At 42.3% G+C, this 25,004-nt stretch overlaps 1 non-coding gene across 7 annotated transcripts; it reads right to left on the bottom strand.

Annotated features, from left to right (window-relative positions):
- Positions 1-3,295: 3,295 nt before the first annotated feature.
- Positions 3,296-23,047, bottom strand: Gm5953. Of its 7 annotated transcripts, none has more exons than XR_003950288.1 (5): positions 22,612-23,047; positions 21,607-21,716; positions 10,525-10,651; positions 10,261-10,321; positions 3,296-3,569 (listed from the first exon to the last, which is right to left on the bottom strand). It is a non-coding gene; the product is annotated as a predicted gene 5953 (transcript). The 7 variants fall into 7 exon arrangements; XR_003950282.1 differs by lacking the exons at positions 3,296-3,569; positions 21,607-21,716 and adding exons at positions 6,350-8,931; positions 21,481-21,483; XR_003950285.1 differs by lacking the exon at positions 3,296-3,569 and adding an exon at positions 6,350-8,931 and having other exon boundaries at positions 22,612-22,700.
- Between the last annotated feature and the right edge of the window lie 1,957 nt (positions 23,048-25,004).

Here is a 25,004-nt window from a genome sequence, read left to right as displayed (position 1 = left end):
GGACACCATGAAGTCAAGAGGGCATCACTTCATTCATTACCTTGCATTAGTGCCTAACCAGGAGCTATAAACAAAGCAGGCACTCAATACTCAGTGCTTTGCAAAGGACTACCCCTGAATTTAGACTCAGACCAAAAATCCAAGATCTGGACTAGAAAAGCCATGCACTTCCCTAACAGATATGTGCACATTAGGGTGGGAATATGCATGTTAGTGCAGGTGCCCATGGAGGCCAGACGAGGGCACCCGATCACCAAGAGCTGGAGTTACCAGTGATTGTGAGCCTCTCAACACGGGAGGAAATGAACTAGATTCTGCTCAAAGAACAGTAAGAACTCTTAAGCATGGAGCCACCCCACCAGTCCACATATGTATATTTTTATTAGATATTTTTATTATTTTACATTTCAAATATCCCCTTTCCTGTTTCCCCTTTGAAAATCACCTATAACTTGCCCCCCTTCCTATGCTCCCCAACCCACATACTCTTGCTTCCTGGCCCAGGTATTCCCCTATACTTGGGCATAGCACCATCACAGGACCAAGGGCCTCTCTTCCCATTGATGACTGACTAGGCCATCCTCTGCTACATATGCAGCTGGAGCCATGGGATTCTTTTTTGTTGGTGGTTTAGTCTCAGGGAGCTCTGGGGGTACTGGTTGGTTCATATTGTTTCTCCTATTGGGCTGCAAACCCCTTTAGCTCCTTGGGTCCCATATGTATTTTTAACTGACTTTATTTTAGGGCAGTTTTAGATTCATAGAAACATTGAGAGACAGGCATAGAGACATTCCCTGGGCTCATCTGGTCAACACCCTCCACCAGAATGGGGCATCTGTAGCATGGACAATCATTGCCCTCACTCAGTCTACAGCCTACACAGCATTCATGCTTTGAGCTGCATGTTGTGGGTTCACAGATCCATGTCCTCTACAATGTATACAGACCAGCTTCACTGACCTCGGATACCCCGTGCTCCACCTTGTCCATATTTTCTCAAAGTGTTTCAAAGCCCCCAGATTCAATAGCTTCCAGGAGTTCTGTTTTCACACTCATGGGGTCAAAGTGCAGGCAGATGGTGGAACCTCTGGAAGGTCATCAGACACACAACCTGGTGGTTGCAGCAGAAATCACCAGGCAAGTAGGTACACAAACAATGTCAGCTACTGATTTCCTCATCCTGCCTTCCCCACAACCTTGGCCAAGAGCCATGCTCCAAGGGGCTCACTGAGGGAGAAGAGACTCTGGGACATGCCTTGTCACTCTTGGCTATGTGGAACACCCACAATGCAAATTCCTCAGCCCAGGCCCTACTTATGCATTAACCCTTGTTAACCAAATTGATCACAGAGTACAAATGACATGATTTCATGCAGTCAGGAAGAAAAGTGAAATCATGATACTTGCACAGAAACAGAAGGAACTAGAAATCATTGTTAAGCAAAATGAACCAGAATCAAAAAGGGAGGTGTGTGTGGTGTGTTTGTATGTATGCGTATGAATGTATGTATATGTTATGTGTGTGCATGTGCTGTGGTTGTATGTGTGTGTGCATGTGTGTGAATGTAAGTATGTATGGTGTATGTGTATATATGTGAATGAATGTATGTGGTATGTATGTGACTGTTTGTGTGGGGGTATGTGTGGTGTGTGTATGTGTGGCTGTACGTTGTGTGTGTGCATGTGTATGTGTGAATGTATGTAAGTGGCATATTTGTGTGTGGGTGTTTTTGTGGGGGCATATTTATGTGTGTGTTTGGTGTATGTGTGGTGCATGTATGTTTATCTGTGGTGTGTGTGTGTGTATATGTGTGAATGTATGTATGTAGTATGTGTGCATGTTTGTGTGGAGGTGTGTGTGTGTGTGTGTGTGTGTGTGTGTGTTTGTGTGACCTTATTAGCAGAGATCCCAGAGAACTTTCTTCCTCTGAAGAAAATAAATGTTTCTTATCGCAAGAAAATAAGTGTTGGCCATGTTTCTGTTTTGTCTGTTGGGTTCTGAGGTTACAAGTGTACAAAACCACATCTTCCTTTCAATTGCATTTCAGTCATTGGGCACAAGCTGTTTTTACAGCCAAGTTGTTGTGGTAAATATTACTTGTGGATTTCTTACCAACACATAAATTATAGAGGTATTAAATAATAATAATAATAATAAAAGAGAATAAACTAATAATAAAACAGTAATAATAAATAATATGAAATAATAAGAAATAATATGAAATAATAAAATAAGAAATAATATTAATATGATGTAATAATATATTAAACAATAATGTGAAATAATATCAAATAATAAGAAATGATAATTATGATTAATAATAATAATGATTATAAGCAGTAATGCACCATCATGGGGCACATACCTTTCCTCTATGCTAATTTCTCTACTTCTTTACTAAGAACTGTGAGATATCACTCACCATATTCTTTTCTTTTTTCTTTTTTTTTTTTTTTTTGAGACAGGGTTTCTCTGTATAGCCCTGGCTGTCCTGGAACTCACATTGTAGACAAAGCTGGTCAAGAACTCAGAAATCCGCCTGCCTCTACTTCTCAAGTGTTCGGATTAAAGGTGAGTGCCACCACTCCCGGCTCACTTGCCATATTCTGCCCAGGCTGCTCATACTCTCAGGCTTGCCCTCCTGGCCATGCTCCCCAATCCATCCATCCATGGGACCTTTTTCCTGCTTCTTCTTCCCTCTCCTTCATGGTCTCTTCCAAAGACACCAAGGCCGGGAACTGAAATGCCATCAACCTTTCTTTTGCCAGCTGCAGGCATTAGATGTGTTTACTGATTGATCACAGGAGGTAGGAATGACGTAATCATAATCCCCAAAATTATCGTAAAATATGGGTCCAGAGTCGAGGATCTGGTATTAGATCAAATGTTACTTGTACTGTTTCCTCTCAGGATGAACGTCTGAAACCTAGAACATAAAAGTCCTTTTAGACAAGGCTACATCAAGCGAAACATATACACAGACTTTAGATAGATAGATAGATAGATAGATAGATAGATAGATAGATAGATAGACTTTTATATATAGATTTATATCTATATGAATATATAGATGATATATGTATAGATTTAGTGATATATGTATAGATATATAGATGTATAGTGTATAGTGTATAGATAGTGTATAGATAGGTGTATAGATATGGATATATACATATAGATGTATAGATATGTAGATATATAGATTTATAGATCTATATGTCTATATAGGTGATATATAGACATATAGATGTATAGATTGAAGATCTATAGATGATATATAGATATAGAGATGAATAGATATAGAAATATATAGATCGATATATATATCTATATATTGATATATTGTTGTAGGGGGAAATGTCACATAAGGACAGGTCAGTGTACTGACTTCAGGGGGTGAAGAGGATGGCAACCAGATAGGAAGAACAAAACTGTGAGCTAACCTGGACACTTCAGACCTCCCAGCCAAAAACCAAGGAGCATCCAGGGGTGGCTCATTACTCCAGGCACATGTGTAACAGAGGACTGCCTTGTCTCTCTGTCCACAATGGGACAGGACCAGGATGTACTTAATAAATAAAAAAATTAATTAAAAAAGGAAAAATTGAAACATAATTGAATACACACACACACACACACACACGCGCGCGCGCGCGTGTGTGTGTGTGTGTGTGTGTGTGTGTGTGTGTGTGTGTGTGTGTGTGTGTGTTATCTGGCAGAAAAAAAATGGCATTAATTCAATACTCTTTGACCTGGCTCCTGTGTGTAATATCAGTTACTGTGATCTGTCACATGACACACAACTACAGGCAATGGCCTGTGTCATAATCATCTGAGCTGACCTGAAGGTACACTGGACATATCTCCAAAATCAGAAATTCAATATTGCTTGGGTCAAGCTAAAGTCCCGAATTTGCATATCTATCAATCTGGTCTGTCTTCATTCACCTGACATGAATAAATACACGCTGGAAAATTACAAAGTTGCTCACCCTGTCACCATCAGGTCTTTTTTTTTAAATGGTGACTCAAAGGATAGTGATAAAAATAGGTGTCTCACAAAAAGTAACTCTTTCAAAAAGTGCCTCACTTGGCTACCTGTCCAGTATAAGGAGAAAGAAAAACCTCGGAATTAATCACACATCTGATTAAATCTAAGCTGAATACTTAGCTTAGATAGCGCCATTCCATTCCATGACATTGGTACTCGATAATGTAATAAGGACCAGCATTTATCACTCTCTGGCTAATGACTCTGAGCTCATTTATATTGTCAAAGGTCTTAAATATTCCAACAAAGCTAAATTACAAGAAAAACACTCTAACCCCAAATGTATGGAGATGACAGAGTTCCTTAAAGAGGAAATGACCAAATCACTTAGAGAAATCCAGGAAAACAGAAAAAAATTGTAGAAAATCAATGAATGCCAAAAAGAAGGCCAGGAAAACACAAACCAAAAAGGAGAGGAAGCCAAAATTCCTATAAATAAAGCCAAGAAAGAACACACCAACGGGTGAAGTAAACAAAACTATTCAATACATAAAAGTGGAAATAGAAACAAAAAAGAAAACTAAATCTTAGGAAATAGTGGAAATAAAAATTTAGGACTGCAAAAAGGAACTACAGAGGCAAGGTTCACCCACAGAACACAGATAAGGAAGAAAAATCTCAATCATTGAATAAGCAATAGAAGGAATGGGTAAATCAGACAATGAAAACGATAAGTCTAAATCTTCCTGATATAAAATATCATGGAAATCCAGGACACTGTAAAAGGACTAAACATAAGAATACTTAGGGGGCTGGTGAGATGGCTCAGTGGGTAAGAGCACCCGACTGCTCTTCCAAAGGTCCAGAGTTCAAATCCCAGCAACCACATGGTGGCTCACAACCATCCGTAACGAGATCTGACTCCCTCTTCTGGAGTGTGTGAAGACAGCTACAGTGTATTTACATAAAATAATAAATAAATCCTTAAAAAAAAAAAAAAAAAAAAAGAATACTTAGGAAGAGAGGAAGGAGAATCCTCCCTCAAAGTCTCAGAAAGTATTGACAACCAAATCCTAGAAGAAAAACTTCCTAACAAAAAGAAAACACAAGAATCATCAAAACACCAAACAGAAGGGACCAAAAAATAAAGTCTCTTCCTTGTGTAATAATCAAACACACAGTTCAAGGAAAGAATACTAAAAGCTGCAAAGGTAAAAAGCCAGGAAAAACATAAAGGAAGATCTATTAAGATCACAGATGTCTTCTCCTTGGAGTCTGTAGACGCCAGAAGGGTTTGCACACATGTGCCGCAGAAACAACAGATGCCTGGATTTTAATATGTAATAAAATGACTACACCGTAAATGGAAAAAATTAAGATAGTCCACGATAAACTCAAATTTAAACAACCTCTCTCTAAATATACTAACCAACACAAAGAGATAGAGGTAGAATCTAACCCGAGGAAGTTAAGGATACACATGAAAACACAGGTAGTAAATAATCTCTTACTGTCTACAAAAGAAGGGAAAGCACACATACAGCCCAACACCAACACCACCCGCAGCTGCAACAACAACAACCAAATACAAGGAGTTAGCAATCACCATTTATTGAGTCATTCAATAAAAATAAGTTTTGATTTTGGAGAAAATGTAGTCGTAAGTTGGCCCCAGGACTTTGAGGTTTTTTTTTGTGTTTGAAAGCTATACAACTTTCTGTTTCAGGTTTGGTGTGGGCGGTGGGGTTTTGAAGATAAACTTCTGAGTATACTTTTGTGTCTCTCACTGATCAGTAGTAACTTAATTCGAATAAATTCATTTTTTTTCCTTTTTTCATTTTCCCAAACAGGGTTTCACTGTGTATCCCTGGCTGTCCTGGAACACACTCTAGACTAGTTGGGTTCGAATTCAGCAATCTGCCTGCATCTGCCTCCTGAGTGCTAGGATTAAAGGAGTGCACCACCACCACCCAGCCCAATAAAGTCTTATCCTTTGCATTATCCTGGAGATTGCTTTTATCATGTTTAGGTATGGGCCTTGAATTCCTGATCTTTCCAAGACTTTTATCATGAATGGGTGTTGGATCTTGTCAAATGCTTTTTCCACATCAAACGAGATGATCATGTGGTTTTTGTCTTTGAGTTTGTTTACATAATGGATTACATTGATGGATTTCCGTATATTAAACCATCCCTGCATCCCTGGAATAAAATCTACTTGGTCAGGATGGATGATTGCTTTAATGTGTTCTTGGATTTGGTTAGCGAGAATTTTATTGAGGATTTTTGCATCCCTTATGAATATAGATGCAAAAATCCTCAATAAATTCTTTTTTTTTTCCTTTTTTTGTTTTCCCAAACAGGGTTTCACTGTGTAGCCCTGGCTGTCCTGGAACGCACTCTAGACTAGTTGGGCTTCGAACTCAGAAATCTGTCTGCATCTGCCTCCCGAGTGCTAGGATTAAAGGAGTGGACCACCACCACCCAGCCCAATAAATTCTTATCCTTTGCATTGTCGTGGAGTGTGAGTTGTGATGAACCTGACTGGACCCAACAATGTAAAGGCTTTACCACACTGCTGACATTCATAGCATGTCTCCAGTATGAATAGTCTCATAAAAAGAAGAATATACATAAAAAGAAGCTCAATGAAAAAGCTTCACCATACTAAATAGATTCACAATGTTGCTACCCAGTTAAAATTCTTCCATGATGAAGATGACTACAAAATTGTGCAAAGGCTTTACTAAATATACTCAGGGGGTTTCTCCCTCAGCCTTTCAATAGCTAGGAACAGATCTCATGACCAAACCAACTCTCAGAAAAGCAAACATTTAAATTAGTGTTTTTCCACCTAGCGGTTTGTCTTGTGTATGCCTAAAGAACTATGACATGCAAAGGCTTTACTACATTCATAACACTGACATGGGTTCTCACTTGTATGTGATCTTTTATGTCATCGTAGATGACCGTGACATCAAATGCTTTACAACACCGATTACCTTCCTAAAAGGTTTCTGTCTTCTATGTGTTCTTTAAAAATAATGGAGACAATAAAGTTGTAAAAAGTCTTTACCACATTGATTATAGAGACAATAACTTTGAGAAAAGGCTTTATCACATTGATTACATTTCTAAGGTTTCTCTCCATTATGGGTTCTTTTATGATACTGGAGACAACTGTGACCTGCAAAGGCTTTACCACATTGATTACATTCATAGAGTTTCTCTCCAGTATGTTTTTTTTAACATTTCACTCTTTTATTAGATATTTTCTTCATTTACATTTAAAAAGCTATCCTGAAAGTCCCCCTATACACTCCCCCAACACTGCTCGCCTACCCACCCACTCCCACTTCTGGGCCCTGGCATTCCCCTGTACTGGGGCTTAAAAAGTTTGCAAGACCAAGGGGCCTCTCTTCTCAATGATGGCAGACTAGGCCATCTTATGCTATATATGCAGCTAGAGACCTGAGCTCTGGGGGTACTGGTTAGTTTCTATTGTTGTTCTGCCTACAGGGATGTAGACCCCTTCAGCTCCTTGGGGACTTTCTCTAGCTCCTCCAATGATGGCCCTGTGTTCCATCCAATAGATGACTGTGAGCATCCACTTCTTTGTTTGCCAGGTATTGGAATAGCCTCACAAGAGACAGCTATATCAGGAAAGTATGTGTTCTTTTATGATATTAGAAATGACTGCGACCTGCAAAGGCTTTACCACATTGATAACATTCATAGGGCTTCTCTCCAGTATGTTTAGTTTTCTGATGTTGGAGATGACTGTGACGTGCAAAGGCTTTGCCAATTACATTCTTAGGGTTTCTCTCCAGTATGTGTTCTCTTATGACATTGGAGATAACTGGGTCATGCAAAGGCTTTACCACATTGATTACATTCATAGGGTTTCTCTCCAGTATGTGTTCTTTTATGACGTTGGAGACTACTGAGACGTGCAAAGGCTTTACCACATTGATTACATTCATAGGGTTTCTCTCCAGTATGTGTTCTTTTATGACGTTGGAGACTACTGAGATGTGCAAAGGCTTTACCACATTGATTACATTCATAGGGTTTCTCTCCAGTATGTGTTCTTTTATGATATTGGAGATGACCGTATTGTGAAAAGGCTTTACCACATTGATTACACTCATAGGGTTTCTCTCCAGTATGTGTTCTTTTATGACATTGGAAACTAATGAGTCGTGCAAAGGCTTTACCACATTGATTACATTCATAGGGTTTCTCTCCAGTATGTGTTCTTTTATGACGTTGGAGACTACTGAGATGTGCAAAGGCTTTACCACATTGATTACATTCATAGGGTTTCTCTCCAGTATGTGTTCTTTTATGATATTGGAGATGACCGTATTGTGAAAAGGCTTTACCACATTGATTACACTCATAGGGTTTCTCTCCAGTATGTGTTCTTTTATGATATTGGAGATGACCGTATTGTGAAAAGGCTTTACCACATTGATTACATTCATAGGGTTTCTCTCTAGTATGTGTTCTTTTATGATATTGGAGACCACTTTGACTTGTAAAAGGTTTACCACATTGATTACATTCATAGGGTTTCTCTCCAGTATGTGTTCTTTTATGACGATTTAAACTTTTGAGTTGTGCAAAGTCTTTACCACATTGATTACATTCATAAGATTTCTCTCCAGTATGTGTTCTTTTATGACGTTGGAGATGACTGCATTTTTTAAAGGCTTGACTACATTGATGACATTCATAAGGTTTCTCTCCAGTATAGGTTATTTTATGATATTGAAGATGACTTGGTGTTGGAAAGGCTTTACCACATTGGTTATGTTCATGTGTTTTCTCTCCAATTTGTCTTCTTTTATGACTTTGGAGATGACTAGGACATGAAAAGGCTTTAGAACGTTCATTACATTCATAGAGTTTCTCTCCACTATGATTACTTACATACCTGCAATGAAAATTGGCACATGTGATATGTTTACTACATTAATTTCCCTGTTCAATCATTTCATCAAGATAAATAAAGTTTACAAATTGGTCTAATGATAAAGATGGACCAGATCATCTGGTTTTATCACTTCATATGTTCATGGTGTTCTCCCTCATTATGGGTTGTTTTGCATCTTCGAGATATCTGTGATGGTTATTACATGGCTGACATTTATAACATCCTTTTAGACGGGATATTTATATGATGTATTTCATCTATATGAGGAAAATGGAACAACCCAGAGCTTTATAACACTAATTGCTTTCATAAATTTTCCTGTAGCGTGAATTGTACCACATTTGAATGTAAACCAGGACAAACAAAAGAATTTTCAAATTCCTAGTACCCATAAAGATTTTCTACAGTGTGAGCTTGGAGAAGTTCCCAGTAAAATTAGAAAACCAATTCATTGCAAACTTTTATCATACTCAGAATGTCTACCAAAGATAGAATCTGACAATTTTCTCACAGTTCTGGGATAGAAAGCGGTACATTGCTTCTTTCAATATCCCTATGCTAACATGGCTTTTATCAATTGTGACACATGATACATATATTAATAGAAGAGTAAAAGATGAAAGGTTTCCACACTGCATTCACAGTTTGACTTTTTGTTCCTCATAGACCTGTAATATATGAATTAAGGTTTCTCCTATGACAACGCTCTTGACTCTCATAAACTGTACCCTAAACAAATGATCAATTTCACTATAAAGATATGAGTATCACCAACTTTCCCATGGATTATTTGCTTATCGGAAGGTTTTGCATATATATTTATTACTATTCGATGTGCAATATCTAAGTCTTGTAAGTCTATATACATTGTCAGATCAGTATAGCTCTAGTAGAGGTACAAATTGAATAAAGGTATCCCTTAAGGCAATGTTTCCTAGTCTTTTTTTTTTTAAAGGAATGCTTTGATAGATAAATCAGATAAGTATATCTAGGCAGTACATTTTTTTAAGAATAGTATAATTAGGGCTGCCGTGATGGCTCAGTGGTAAAGAGCACAGACTGCTCATCCGAAGGTCCTGAGATCAAATTCTGGCAACCACATAGTGGCTCATAACCATCTGTAACAAAATTTGATGCCCTTTTCTGGAGTATCTGCGGACAGCTACTGTGTACTTATATACAATAAATTAATAAATATTAAAAAAATATTGTAACAATAGTTACACTTCAAGTATTGACATTTTACACTCCTGCTTTGATTTAGAGCGTCCATATCATAGTAAAATTTCCTTAGAGGCATAATTGCATAAGCTTTCAAGAGAAAATTACCTTTCATTTCTTCTTGAACTTTGACAATGTCTTTCAATATGATGGTTTTCCCAAGTGTAGCCTAAAAGACAATACCAGAATAATGAATGATGCAGTATTGGAAATAAGGCAAAATTCAAGGTACTGTGAATTTTCACATCACTGGACACTATTCAGCTCAGTCTTCCTTGTTCTCAATTGTAATAACAGAGCTCCATCACTAACCAAGAGACATTTTGAAATGTCCCACTATTTTGAAAAACAAAAGAAAATTCACAGTCATACCTATAACAGTGAGGTTCCAGTAGGTCTCCAGCATTACATCTTTGTAGAGACTCTTCTGAGAAGGATCCAGCAAATTCCACTCTTCCCCAGTGAAGTTCACATGCACATCATCATAAGTCACTGCATCCTAAAATACCCCATACATGTGTACATCACAAAGCATGGTACTGACATCACTGTAAAGTAAATGTACGCTTCCTTGACCATATATTCATGTAATTCTGGTGCTTCCTCCACTGACTTCCTGACACAGAAGTTATAATGTAAGTACCATAACATTTTAAAGGAAATTGAGTTAAAGGTTCACCTGTGTTGCTTATGAACATTTTAAATGAATAGGGTGAAGTCTTTCGAGAGGAATTAAAATTGAGAGGGAGATGTAGGGTGAAATAGATCAACAGTACTGAGGACACATCCCAGAAATTGTAAGAAGAATCACTAATGAGAAAAATCATGGACAAGCAGGGTGTATTTGTTCATGTCTTTAATCCCAGAGTCAAGGGCAGGTATACGTCATTGAGCTGGATCCCTGTCTGTTCTATGTAACACATTCCAGGACAGCAGAGGTTACATACTAAGACCCTTACTCCACTGCAAATATCAACCACAGATACAAAAATGATAGAAAGAACTCAGTTGTTTACTACAGTTCCTACAAAGAAGTATACATTCTCTGCACTTCTGTACTCATCTAGCAGAAACAGGAAGTGTTACGCTTTAAACTGCAACATTACTAAAACTTTACTAGCAATCAAGGCACATTTAATGGACCAATGGACAGATGAAAATATTATTAATATAAGTGTAGAACATAAAAAGCAGCATAAGGCAGGAGAGAGCGATAGATAACTCAGCCATGGAAATCTCTTGCTGGTCTTCCAGATAACAGTTGTCAATTACTAGCATTCACGGGACACATGGCTTTATGAACAGGAGTTCTGAATCCACCTTCCAACAACACTAACGATGAGGCACACATGATATTCATATTCACACACACAGGCAAAACACTCCTATTTATTTAAAAATTTCAAAACAAACACAAGAATTTGGGGAAACATCAACACCCAGAATACAATGACTCTGAACCCTCAGGCAGTATTGATGTCATGAGCATATGCCATCGTAAAAAATAGACTATAATCTATGTGCCCATGGAGCACATAGGGGGCCCCAACCCCACTCAAAGGAGAAACAGAGGAGATTGGGAGGAGGGAATCTGTGAGGGCAGGGACCTAGAGTAGGGACAGTGATCAGGGTGATAATGAATATCTAAATTATAGGATAAACAAAAAAAAAAGGAAAGAAAGAAAAAGGAAAATTTTGAGTGTATATACACTTTCATCTTCCCCAAGATGAATCTAGAAAGGCTCCTGAACTGTTCAAATGTCTAAAGTCTCTGCTGACACTCAAGATAATATCTTGAAAGCCACATCAGAAAGCAAAGTTGCAAAATCAAACAGCAAGTTATATTTTTTCAACATAAAATGGCACTGAATACCACTTCCCATTCCAATCGATAGGAATGTGCACACAGGGAGAGAAGATTGGACAAAGGCAAGAAAAACAGCAGGGCAAACACCAAATCCTATAGCTTTGTCTCAAACACATTAGAGTTCAATTGCTAAAGGCATAGATGGTGCTCTTCCTGTAACTTCTCATACATCTCTCAGTTTGGGTACTTCATCTCCCTGTAAGCATCTCTCCATGGCAGATTTCTCAATGCGTTAGTTTTCTCCACAACCTGTGGTCACAAAATGCAACTCAAGCATCAACTTCACCAATTAAATGCAAGGAACTCAAACAGAGTCTTCCCTGGAATCCTGACTCTGTCAAAAGATGGCTGGAGTGGTGCTAAACTGAAACCATAGAGAAAGAATCTATGACCATGCTATTTTCATCTTTCAGTTTCCAGAAGTGGCACAATGTGGATGATCCTGTGACGTTTGGTTTCTAAATTAACGGACCCTGCCTTGCTTGGACCACATTTGCAGCAGGTTTTGTTTAAGGTTCCATCCTGGGATGAGGAAACATGTTGAATACTCCTCCCATTAATTTAAATCTTACAAGCAGGAGGAAGTGCTACACTTAGGGTACCTTCATAGGCATATACACACAAGGGCATTTGCTCCACTAAGTTCATAGCCACTTTATTTATAAAAGTTAGAAACAGGAAAGAAGGCAGATGTTCCTCAACTGAAATGTGGACACAAAAAACCATGTTTCATTTACAAAATGGGATGCTATTCAAATATAAAAAACAAGGACATCATGAATTTTTTAGAGAAATGGGTACAATTAGAAACTAATATCTGGAATGAGGTAACTGAATAATAACCATAAGTACAGGATACCCACACTGCACTTCATAGACCTAAAGACAGTAAACAAGACAAGGCACAAATGAGCATGGTTGAATCTCACTCAGAAGGGGGTATGAAAGAGACAGAAGAGGCAGGTAGAAGGGAGAAAACTGGATGGGACTGTAGTCAAGAAAGAAGGGGAGTGTTAGGAACAGGTGTGGTAAGAGACAAGAGAATGCCAGAAAGCCAGGAAAATGAAAAGAAATCAGCAGATGCTGGGAGGGTTAGGGTGGGGGCATCTGTCGAATGTGCCTGAGACTATGAATAGGAGGGCACAAATGCGGCTAGGGAGGTGATCTTAGCTTAGATATATAGCATTGAGTTATGGACCAAGAACAGGTGACATCTTGCAGTCAGGCAGAACCACCAGTGAAGTGTTCAGTACACCAAGAAAACCAAAAACCTTTCCTCCCAAAATTTGTTCTGCTGCAAGTAAGGCAGGCACAAAGTTGAAACAGACTGAGGGAATGGCCAAACTATACCCTGCCCAACTGGTAACCCATCCCATGGGCAAGCACCAAGGCTGGCATTGCTGAGGATAATTTGTTATACTTGCAGATAGTAGCTTAGCATCATTGTCCTTTGAGAATCTCCTTCCAGCATCTGAGTGAAACATGCAGAGACCCACAACCTAACATTGGACAGGGCTCAGGGAGTATTTTAAAAGAGTTGGGGAAAGAATTGAGGGCCTCTGAAAGAATAGTAAGGCCATGAGGAGACCCTCAGAGTCAACTAACCTGGAACCTAGGAGACTCTCAGAGATGGAGCCACCAACCAAAGAGCACACACAGGCTGGGACGGAGGCCCCCACCATCCAGAGTGGGACATATCCCTTAAGCTGTTCCAGTCTGTGCAAACTGTTTCCCTTACTGGGCTGCCTTGTCTGACCTCAGTGGGAAAGGATGTGTCTAACCCTGCAGAGACTTAACCCTACAGAGACTTGACATGCCATAGTTGGGGGATACTCAAGTGGTTCCCACCCTCCATGGGGAGATAAAAGGGAGTCAGTGATGAGGGACTGTGGAAGGTGGAATGGGATGGGTGTACCGATATGAATGTAACTTGAATAAAGAAATAGGAAGATTGAACAAATACTTATCAATAGAATAAAAATATACAAATCAGGCAATAATTTTTACTCAATACTCAATATCTCAGGGCATAAGCAAAGTACAAAAGATTTTTTTTTTTTTTTTTTTGGCCAAAATATCACACAAATGACCTCTTCCTAAAGCTTTCAGTCCATTTTCCACTGAAATAGTATGACCTCAAATTCGTGTGGCTGCATTACTGTCAACACTCCAATCTTCCAGACCCTATGGGAACAACTGATTAAACTCCATGTACAGCTTTCTATGACCTTTGCCATCTCAATTTCTGATATTTTCCATATTCCTTCAAAAGAGACCAGAGATTCTGTCCAGCAGCAAAATCAGCTTTTGAAACAATTGCTGTTGTTGTTGTTATTGTTGTTGCTCTACCTTGCAACTCTGCTGATGTGATTGTTTTCCTCTGAGCAGAAGCATCTCAGGTAATAAATGTTTTAAATGGTTCTGTCAGATCACAGCCCACCATACTGGGAGCTCAGACTAGAAACTGAAGCTAGAAAATGAAGGCAAAAACATTTGACAAAAACACTACTTCCTGCTTTGCTTTCTTGCTTGGTCACTCTCTCATGCTCTGTAGCCTCCCTGAGCCTTGGAGCAGGCTGATCCAGACTTTGACCTTGCTGCCACTAAGAAGGAGATTACCTAGTGTCTTAGTCAGGGTTTCTATTCCTAAACAAACACCATGACCAAGAAGCAGGTTGGGGAGGAAAGGGTTTATTGGACTTACACTTCCATACTGCTGTTCATCACCAAGGAAGTCAGGACTGGAACTCAAGCAGGTCAGAAAGCAGGAGCAGATGCAGAGGCCATGGAGGGATGTTACTTACTAGCTTGCATCCCCTGGCTTGCTCAGCCTGCTCTCTTATAGAACCAAGACTACCAGCCCAGAGATGGTCCCACCCACAGGGAGCCTTTCCCCCTTGATCACTAATGGAGAAAATGCCTTACAGTGGGATCTCATGGAGGCATTTCCTCAACTGAAGCTTCTTTCTCTATGATAACTACAGGTGTGTCAAGTTGACACATAAAACCAGCCAGTACACCTAGGGTAGAGCCTTCAGAGGCTTTGAGCAGAAAGGTTTGTCTTGGCCTCATTCTTTTGTTGCCCTCTGATCTCTTTCAGCCCCGGGCTGCCTTTCTGGGGAACCCAGTTCACATGGCCACAGGCAGCTACAATGCTCACCTAGCTCTCTCATCCAACCCAAGACCACTTGCTTCCCAATATTGCCACCCTTCATGGATGACAGAGTCTTCCTATATCAATTATCAACACTATCTCTCAGAGACATAGGAACCAGCCATTCTGATGAGGGCACACCTCCAGATGACTGTAGTCTGAAATGTTGGGTTAAAACAACTATGACACAGAGACAATAATAAATGAGAAAGTTGTAAAATTCCAAAACCAAAGATCTAACCATATCAATTACAGGACCCCTGCCACCACATCAGGGAGATGGAGTAGTGTCTGAGCCAGGATAAAAGGGAAGGGCTCCTTGATCAGAGCATGGGAAGATACAGGGGAATGGGGTGAAGAGAGGCTGCACTGCCCTGTGGTTAGGTGTTCTTAACCCTGGATTCCCAGGTCAGTGAGACCAAAGAGGTGGCCAAACAGCTGGAAGGTGAATACAGGAGCAGATTGCCCCACAGACCTGGAAATAAGACTGCTGGTCTAAGGAAGATATGTTAACTTTGCTGGAAGGGATGAAAAACAACTTCCCATATACTGACAGCTCCAAGTTCAAAACTACAGAGTCACATATAGACTAAGAACAGGGTTGTTTAGAAGGGGGGAAAAATGAGGTCTTTGTCCTTTCCACCCTGTTTTGCAGAGTCTGATTTTGCCCTGAATGCAGTCATAAAGAGCTCTCTGTCAGGGGCAATTTAATGGGTACAGGTCCTTTTGATAAGAAGGACTTAACCCAAGTTGGAAGGTGAGTAACTATATCAATTGGGATGGAAACAGTCTCACTTCCTCTCTCAGTAAGGGAATACTAAAGTGGCACACACATAATAGAGGGCCACAAGGGGCGGTGAAGGCTACTCAGCAGATTCCACCACCTGTACAGAGGAGAAAATGAAGACAGGATGACAGCTGTGAGCCATGGAGCAGGGTTCCAAGACTGCTGTAACTTCCCAGAAATTAAGACCAGGGGCACACGACCCTTGTTCCAGGCCCTGGAACATCTTCCTAGCCCTTTCTTGCCATGACTCTCCAGCATTTCCACTTCACTGGAGTTCCACATTCGCTTTGTTCGTCTCCTTCCATGAGTACTCAAGAAAAATCAAAAAACCAAGGTACACAGACACATTTCTGACAGACAGGTCACTGATACAAAGAACAGCAATGACACATCCTAACAGCGGTCTTTCAACCCTTCAGATGGGAGTCCAGAGGGTCTTGGAGTTCCAGTCAAAGCATCAAGGTTTTATGCCTAAGTCACAGAAACTGCAATGATCAGCACAGAGCCTATTGCAATGCAAACACACAGAGGTCGTTTTTGTGAGCTCAGTAACAAGGACTCTCAGCAGTCAAACTCCCATTAGGTACAAACTGAGAGATCAAGTCTAGAGGTTTTGAGTATTTATTGTAGTTACAACAAGAGTGGGGAGTTTGCATACAAATCAGCATTGTTAATATTTTAAAAAGTGTATGTCTGGCATAATGTGCAGGAATGAAGCAAGGGGGGAAAAAATCTGACAACCATGATGGGTAAGCTGTTTTTGTTTTTGTTTTCTATAGGAGGTCTTAGTTATCTCTATGTAGCTGACCCTGCTGATGTACCTTAACTGGCTGTTGATAAGGGGATTTTGTCATGCGATTTTTGCTGGAATGTACAAATGTACATTCTCAAAAAGCAAACTGTTTGGGACTTACAAATTCATATTTGTTCCTAACCCCCTGATTATCGACAGAAACTCCTGGTTAACCACAACCATGCCTGTCTGTAGACTAGACTTTCTCCAAAGACCTACCTCACTATCTGTTACTGCAGACACTAATATCAGCTGCCCATACCACTGGAACAGAATACCACTGGAAATTTCCTCTCCTCCTGTGCAAGCCTCCTATAACACCACACATAGACAATCCCCACCTGGCCATTCATTCCTGCCTCATCCCTGTGTCTCAGCCCCCACTTGGGCAGATACTTCCTGTTCAACCACATTCCATGCCTGAAAGGACACAAGGTAAGCTTCCATAGATCAACTTCATGATTGATTTCTTACCCCAGATTCAATTTTCCCAGTTGTTCCAACATTGTATTAAACACCATGGGCTGCTTGACCTCTCTCCTGACTATGTCTCCTTGTGGATTACTAAGATCTTCTGTTCCTGCCTGTCTCTTCTCCCAGCTTTTAATATCACAAAGCATCCACTGTTGACCATACCCACCAAACAGGTCAGTAAAATAGGAAACTGTCAGTGAACACTATCTTCAAATCCATGCATCAAAGAGTAACCCAGGAACAAAACTCCCACCCAAAAAGACAAACCCAGAGGCCAGTACCTAGGTCAATAATCACCCAGAGATGGCAACACACCAGCATAGCAACATAGAGAGTAACAGCCAGGAACAATTGCAACCAAGAAATCCAAGCTCTCCCATCACAGCAGGTCTGAGAAATTAAAGCATGCAACAGATAAAGTACAAAAGAGGTTGTTTGGGGGAAGGGAGAGGAGTGAGAACCTAGGGAAGGGATAGAAGTACACAAGAGGACCTGCAGACAGGCACACAGACAGGGAGGAGAAAGAGAGCCATGAGGGGAGAGATGACAGAGAGTGCGCATGTGCAGAGAACAGAGACAGGGAACAAAAATAGAGAGCTGCTATAGCTGGTGGCTGACGTATATAAAGCACGCCTGATAACAGACATAGGGAATGGAGGCAGGAAATGACATAAGCTGTTGCTAAGTCCCTAAGAGCAGGACATGAGATTACCTGTACACTGACAACTACAGAGGCAAGGTTCACCCGCAGAACAGGAAAAGAAGACAGAATCTCAGGGATTCAAGATGAAGAGAAAAAATTGATATCTCAGTTAAAAAATGTGGATTCTAAAAGTTTCATGGCAACAAACAATTGGGACTTCTGTAAAATATGTGAAGGTGAAATTACAAACAGTCGAAATAGAAGAATATCCTCTCAGAGGTCTATAATTTTTCAATAAAACCATAAAAAATTCTGAAATTATTAAAGTCCCTTTGCCAAATAATAATCAAATCACTAAACATATGAAAGATATGAAAAAATCACTAAACATATAAAAGATATGAAAAAACTGCAACAGAAAAAAAATTTTAAAAACCTAAACAAAACAAAAACAAGTCTAATGTATGAAATCAGACCTACTAGATTTTTACCTGTCTTCTTAATGTATACTAAAAGACAAAGGGGTTTGGACATGTGTGCTACAGACTCAAAGAAACCACCCTTGTTTTCACAAGCCAGCCTAACTAAGGTCCAAAGAATTTGCGCAATAATATGGAAGTTATTCAGAGGTCACCCCCGATGGAGCAAGTGAGGAGCAATAGGAGAGACCTCACAGGTGCTCACATGTGGCTTATACTTCCCATCCAGCCCCAGAGAGGACTCACCACCCCAACTTCCACTGCTCAGCACCCTGCCCCTACCCTCTGTGGGCAGTAACCCTGTGCTCACCATGCCTCGAAATCAGAGCTTCCCTGAGGTCCTCTCACAGCACCCAACAGCAGAGCTCAGAGCAGGACACAGAGAACCATTCAAGCCTGCACAGCCACAGTGAACTTGGGGAAAGGCACCCATAAGATCCCGCCTCCTTGATTGGCCAGTGGGTCTCACCCTTCCTCAAGGTTAAAGTGTGATTCATGTCCAGGGCCAGAGCTTTTCCAGATCTCAGGTGTGGTTTGCACTACATTAGCATTTGAGCCTGTCCTCCAAGAGGACTCTCACCCCTCCCAGCCCTGGGGGAGAACTCAACATTCATGTGGGGCGTTGGGCTAAGCATAGACAGGTTGGCCTCCCTTTGAGCTGAGGTCTGAACCCTGGGAGGATGGTAATTCCCTTACTTGATGAGGAAGGCATTAATTCCCTCATGCTTCTGGAACTCAGGCTCCTGCCTAAATTACCTTCCCCAACCCCCACCCCAGCCACCACAAGAGAACAAGAGAAGCTTCGATAAAAGTCATGTAGGCAATGTCCCAAGCTTCTGACCTTCAGGCTAAACTCCTCCCCAGTTACCTAGCAACAGTAAAGCCCACAAAAAGGACTGTTCAGCCCCACCCATCTCTCTTGATCTTGCTCCTTTGTTCTCTTACCTCTCACTTCTCTCACTCCTCTCTCCTCTTGCCTTTCTCTTTGTCTTCTCCTCTCCTCTCCTCTCCTCTCCTCTCCTCTCCTCTCCTCTCTCCCTCTTACTCTCTTTCTATCTAGCCTTCCCCCTTCTAGCCTTCTAGGGGGGGCCTCTCTCTTCTACCTTCTCTCTTTCTCCCTGCCTTTCTATAATAAAGCTCTAAAACCATAGAACATCTCTGCTCATCAAGGCCCACTGCTTGGAGGAAGGGATAGGCTTTCTCCTAATGAGCCCTTTCTAATCAATCCATGGAAGGCCTTCATGTGCTCCAGTCAAGATCCACTGTGCTCACTCTCACCAAGGTGGGAACCTCTCATCCCTCATTCCTCTCTCCCATAACCCCAGGGCTTTACGAAAGTAGCCCCGGGGGCTCCCAGGTTGGGCTGCCCCTTAAAGAGGAATTTTAGGAAACAAGAGTTTTGTTTGTGGCTCAGTGCTGGGCTCAGGGAGACTACAGCTCCCTTTCACCAGATGATACCAAACAACCCTGGGAGGAAAGCCAGCAACTTAAGGGAAACACTGTTGAGCCCTCTTGGTAGCCAGCACATCGCCATCAGTGGCAAAGTAGAGAAAAGCCACAGTTGTATTAGGACAGGTTCTCTAGGTAAACATATCTCAAATCAGAATGAATTTCTTTATGGATATAGAAAGGAAATTTAATAGATTGTCTCTCTAATGTCTAATATAGAAAGGCTCTCAGCCAAGGGAACTTAGAAAAATCAAGGACGGGTTATCTCATGTTGCAGAATATTACAGCTGATATTCACTATGTACCAGAATTCTGAAGAAATAAGTATTTAGTACTTGCACTAAGAAAACCCACATCTGTTTAGTGAAAGGACATAGAAGAACCAACCAGAGTGGTCAGAACTCCTGTTTTGTCAACTGCTGAAACCCTGAGTCTCCATTGTGCCTATATGACCTCTCTCAAAAAGGAATAATCTTAAATAAGCCCATTTAATGCTTTCTTACTTTACAATTACTTTTATTTTTGAAAGTGTAATATAATCTCATCTTTTCTATTTTCTAAACCAACCCATATATCCCTGCTTGCTCTCTTTCAAATTCATTACCTCTCTTTTCATGTGTTATTTTATACATATATGTATATTCCCTAAAAATATAAACACAGCCTGCACAATTTGTATAATATTATTTATATGTCTGGCTGGCAACCAACTGGCAAAAGCACATTTTCTTAACATAGAATTAAAGCACATAAACATACTGGTTATAGCCAGGCGTGGTGGTACACGTCTTTAATCCCAGCACTCGGGAGGCAGAGGCAGGCAGATTTTCTGGGTACTAGGCCAGTCTGGTCTGAGTCAGTTCCAGGACACACAGGGCTATACAGAGAAACCCTGTCTCGAAAAATAAATAAATAAATAAATAAATAAATAAATAAATAAATAAATAAAAGCAAAAAAAAAAAAAAAAAAGCAAAATAGGACTGCTTTCAATACAAGTTCTCCAGCCAACCAATCTTCACAGTAGAGCTGGTCTCTGGTCTCTACCACTAAGGCATGCTGGAAAGTGCCACTTTTACCTTGGGGATGATAGGAGACCCATGCTTCAAGTATCAGGGAATGACTCCCAGTTAAAGGACATTTCTACACTGCCACCACTGCAGACACAAATGAACCCCTACTCCTTTGCTGGTCTCCCCACTTTTCTCCAAGGCCTAGGAACAAGCACTGAAATGTCTTTAAACTGTGAAGCAGTGACTGGAGAAATGGTTTATTGTAAGAGAACTTCCTGCTCTTCTGGAGGTTCCAAGTTTCATTCCCAGCACCCACAACCAAGCAATTCACAGCTGCCTACAACTCCAGCTGCATAAGCTCTAAGGACATCTGCATTCTGAGTGTCACACACAGATACAAATCAATAAAAAGTAAATCCTAAAGAGGAAATCAGACTAAAGCAATCTGCTCTCACTGAATTTGCTACAAAAGATTTACAAGCAGATCTTTGGGAAGACAGGAGAGAGAAAAGAAAGGGGACTAGGGTGAAGGAGAAGAACGGATACCCTAGCTCACTTCCAAGAGCAGGATGCTGAACCTAGTATTTTTCATTGAGTCTAGTCCTGACTGTGTAGGTCTACAAAGACAAATATATTACACGAAAGAATAATAGTGTAGTCCCCCACCCCACCCCCTGCCCAGGAAAAGCCTAATAGCAAATGCTTTGTTCAAGCAAAGGGAAAGGATGTAATGACATAGCTTAATTTAAAAGCTCTCTGAACACCAGCCTCTGACACAAGTATTTTAAAATATGTACCTTGATGTTAAAATTCTGAGCAAAGGAAATGTAGTCATCGGTTCACTACTGCTACACATGTGTGTCTCGTTCTCCAGCTACCTTTTGTGAGTCCAGCTGGACCTACGGAGCTGAAAACACGAAACTCTAAATTCTGTTGGGGAGGTAAAGAAAATTATGTAAGTGAGGCTTTCCCAAGCTATGGACAGCCATGGTCCCTGGAGTCACTCAGCCTCTTCCAAGCCTGCTTCAATTTTCAACCCAAACTGCTTCCTTCTCGCAGTCCCTCTTCCCCAGGATCTGGAGAACTCGCTGCATAGCCACGCAATACAATCACTATGCAGGCCCGTTCCAGGTTAAGGGCACAGCAGCTGATCATACTGTCAACAGGCACCACACAGGTAGCCCAGAAGCGGCCACCAAAGACCTTTTGGACCTCAAAGAGACCATTCTCCACATCCCTCTACAGTGCTGCTCTGTGTCAAGTAGTAGGCACTGCCAGGCCTCCCAAGATGGGATGGGCACCCCTGCCTAAGCAGCTTGGGGTCCCTGGATCTGCTCTACATGTTGGCTCAGAAGCCACAGCTGCCCCCGCCGGGCTTCTTCCGGAACAAGTTGGAGAGATCCACGCAGGGAGAGCCATCACTCCGGGGCCGCAGAGCTCTCAGGGGTCCCCGGCTCGAAGCCGCCACAGACTCTGCAGCCGAAGTTGACCTCTTCGAGGGTGGGAGCAAAGAACCTGAAACACTGCGAGGGAAATGGGAACAGACAGGAGCATTCCCAAAAAAGCCCCAAGGTGGCCAAGCAGCCTCTCCCTAGAGCAGGGAACAAAGGGCTTCTGTGTCGGGCACTGCTGGGTCCGGCTGCGTCCGGCTTTGGGGGACCAGAAACTTTTCCCGGGTGTGGGCGCAGCCGGAGGGCACTGGGTATCGGGCACCAGGCGCGGAAGCCTACCAGGTGCCCAGGGCGCAGCGCGATCCCCGCGAACCTAGCCTCCCGCCCGGCGCGGGCTACGCTACCGCTCACCTCGATGGCCGCCGCGGTGTCCCGGCACTGGGCCGTGCGCGTGGTGAAGCTAGAGGCCGTGGGCGCCTTGTAGTCCTCAAGGGTCTCGGCCACGAATTCCGACACAGAGATCTGGTCCGGCATCGCCACGGCGCCGGGGCGCGGACTGTGGCCGCCTCAGTCGCCCAGGGCGCGGGCTCGGACCCCACCGCCGCTCGGGGAATTGAACAAAGGGAAGCGCGGGCGCGGAAGTCGCCGCGGGGCGCGGGAGCCACCGCGGCAGGCCCGGGGCAGCAGTGGCGCGCGCAGCCCGCAGCTCTGTCCGCTGTGCTCCGGGAGCTGCAGCTACCGAGTCCTCTGCAAAGGAGCCAAGACGGGGGCGCGCACAGTCAGCGGGAACTGCGCGCCACCAAGCCGCTACACCGGACGCCTCCGGCGGAAAGGGGAGGGCACGACAGGGGAGGGCGCGGAGTCCCGCCCGGCGGGGCGGGGCACAGGCCTGGCCGCCAATCGGGTCGCCCGCCGCTACCGCGCCGCCAGGAAGCGGAGTCCTCAGCAAGGAGGGCCATGTGCGCTCAGGGCCTGTCAGTGGCTGTGGGCTGCTGCGTTGCATCTGCCTTCTGGACATGCTGGGGTTCGAGGGCACGCCCTCTCATGAGCTGCGGTTCCCGGCTCCCACCCCGCACCCGCCATGACCTCTAGCAACGTTGCCCAGAGGGCGTGGAGTGTAATCGGGGATACTGCTTCCCGGCTGGAAGGGAGCCCACCCTTTTGCTCCCCAATCCCACCTTTAGCCTCAGAACCCCCTGAATTCCCCACCAGAACCTCAGGAAAGGGCCAGTGAGACAGTGTGGGTAGCTCGCCCCCTACAGGACAGTGAAATCCTCCAGGGCACTTTAGCGGAACAAGATGTAGGGACAGTTAGTTGGGGATGCAATGATAGGGACCATGTTCTGTCTGTGGTCCTTCTCACAGTCTTAAGAAGCCAGGGATAAAGGGTAAAGGCAGGTGTTTTGCATAGGGAGTTGACCATGGTACAAGCCGAATGGGAATTCAAACCCATAACCTTCGACTTGGAAGAATACTCCAACCCCTATTAAGCATCCTGTTCCCTAAGCTTGTACAATTAGGGACACTCCCAGTTACCTGAAGACAGTTTTACAGTGCTAGGCCAGGCTTCACCGTGAGAATATCATAGAATGCAGTGATGTGCTGTGGGAAGTGCGGGATACCCAAGAGAACCAAAGGTAGAGATGGTTCTCAGAGAGTACTCCAACCCACAGCTGACTGATCACAGACACAATTGGGCCAATAAATCATCTGAATTAGGACATTTTCATCTATATCTCATTCAGAAATTCTCAGCTGTATTTTAAAAACCCAGAGGTTCTGAAGACACTAGTCAAAAATCACACCCTCTAACTCCCCGAGGCAAGAGGCATGGTTACTGCTGCTGCCAACAATACAGCCTAGAGAAACTTTAAAAAACCTTTTGTGTGTCTGAAAAGAAGGGAATGTGAGGGACATTATAAGCCCAACATGGGAAATAAAAGTGGTCTCCTGCTGCCATAGAACAGTAGACCAGTCCATCCTTTTAAGACTCGCATGTACAAATATGCTGTATGAGGTAGCAGCTGAGGTCAGACGTTATGTATGGCTTCTGGTATTTTACCAGCACTACCTGTGAATAAGTTCAGCCTTCAAAAATAGCTGTGCCAGTGGGTAGCTTTTATTCCTGCACAAGGCAATAAACTGCAATCCCAAAACTCTGCAACTCTCTGCCACTTTCCACCATTGTGAACATCCTTCCATTTAGTGTCTCAGGGACACACCTATCTCAGCATGTATAACTTGAGGGTATTGTGTTATAGTACAGGCTCTCCTTCACAAGGCATTTTCTGATCCCTCTGCCTCTCTTACCACCTATAAGTCCTTTTGTTCTTCTCTGAAATTGAAGAATATTCCCTGTGACTTTTCAAGGTTTTATTTTTGGAGACATGGTCTCTGTGATGCCTTGGGAAGTTAAAAGAAAGTAGTGTTTTTCCTTTACATAATATAGTACCAGTCAAACTAATCAATTTGTCTAACACACACAGACACATAGACACACAGACACACAGACACACACACAGAGACACACACACACAGACACACACACACACAGACACACAGACACACAGACACACACACAGACACACACGGACATACACATAGACATATACACACACATACAAACACAGGGACACACACAGACACAGAGAGACACACACATAGACACAGACACACACATACACAGGGACACACACACACAGAGACCACACAGAGACAAACACAAAGGGATACACATACAAACAGAGACACACACACACACAAACATGAACATAATTTAAGGTTTACATGTTGAACAGGAATCA

This window comes from Mus musculus, chromosome 12, assembly GCF_000001635.26.
Source record: "Mus musculus strain C57BL/6J chromosome 12, GRCm38.p6 C57BL/6J".
Lineage (NCBI taxonomy): Eukaryota > Metazoa > Chordata > Mammalia > Rodentia > Muridae > Mus > Mus musculus.
The sequence above is the reverse complement of the archived record's forward strand: the minus strand, read 5'-3'. Positions and strand labels throughout refer to the sequence as shown.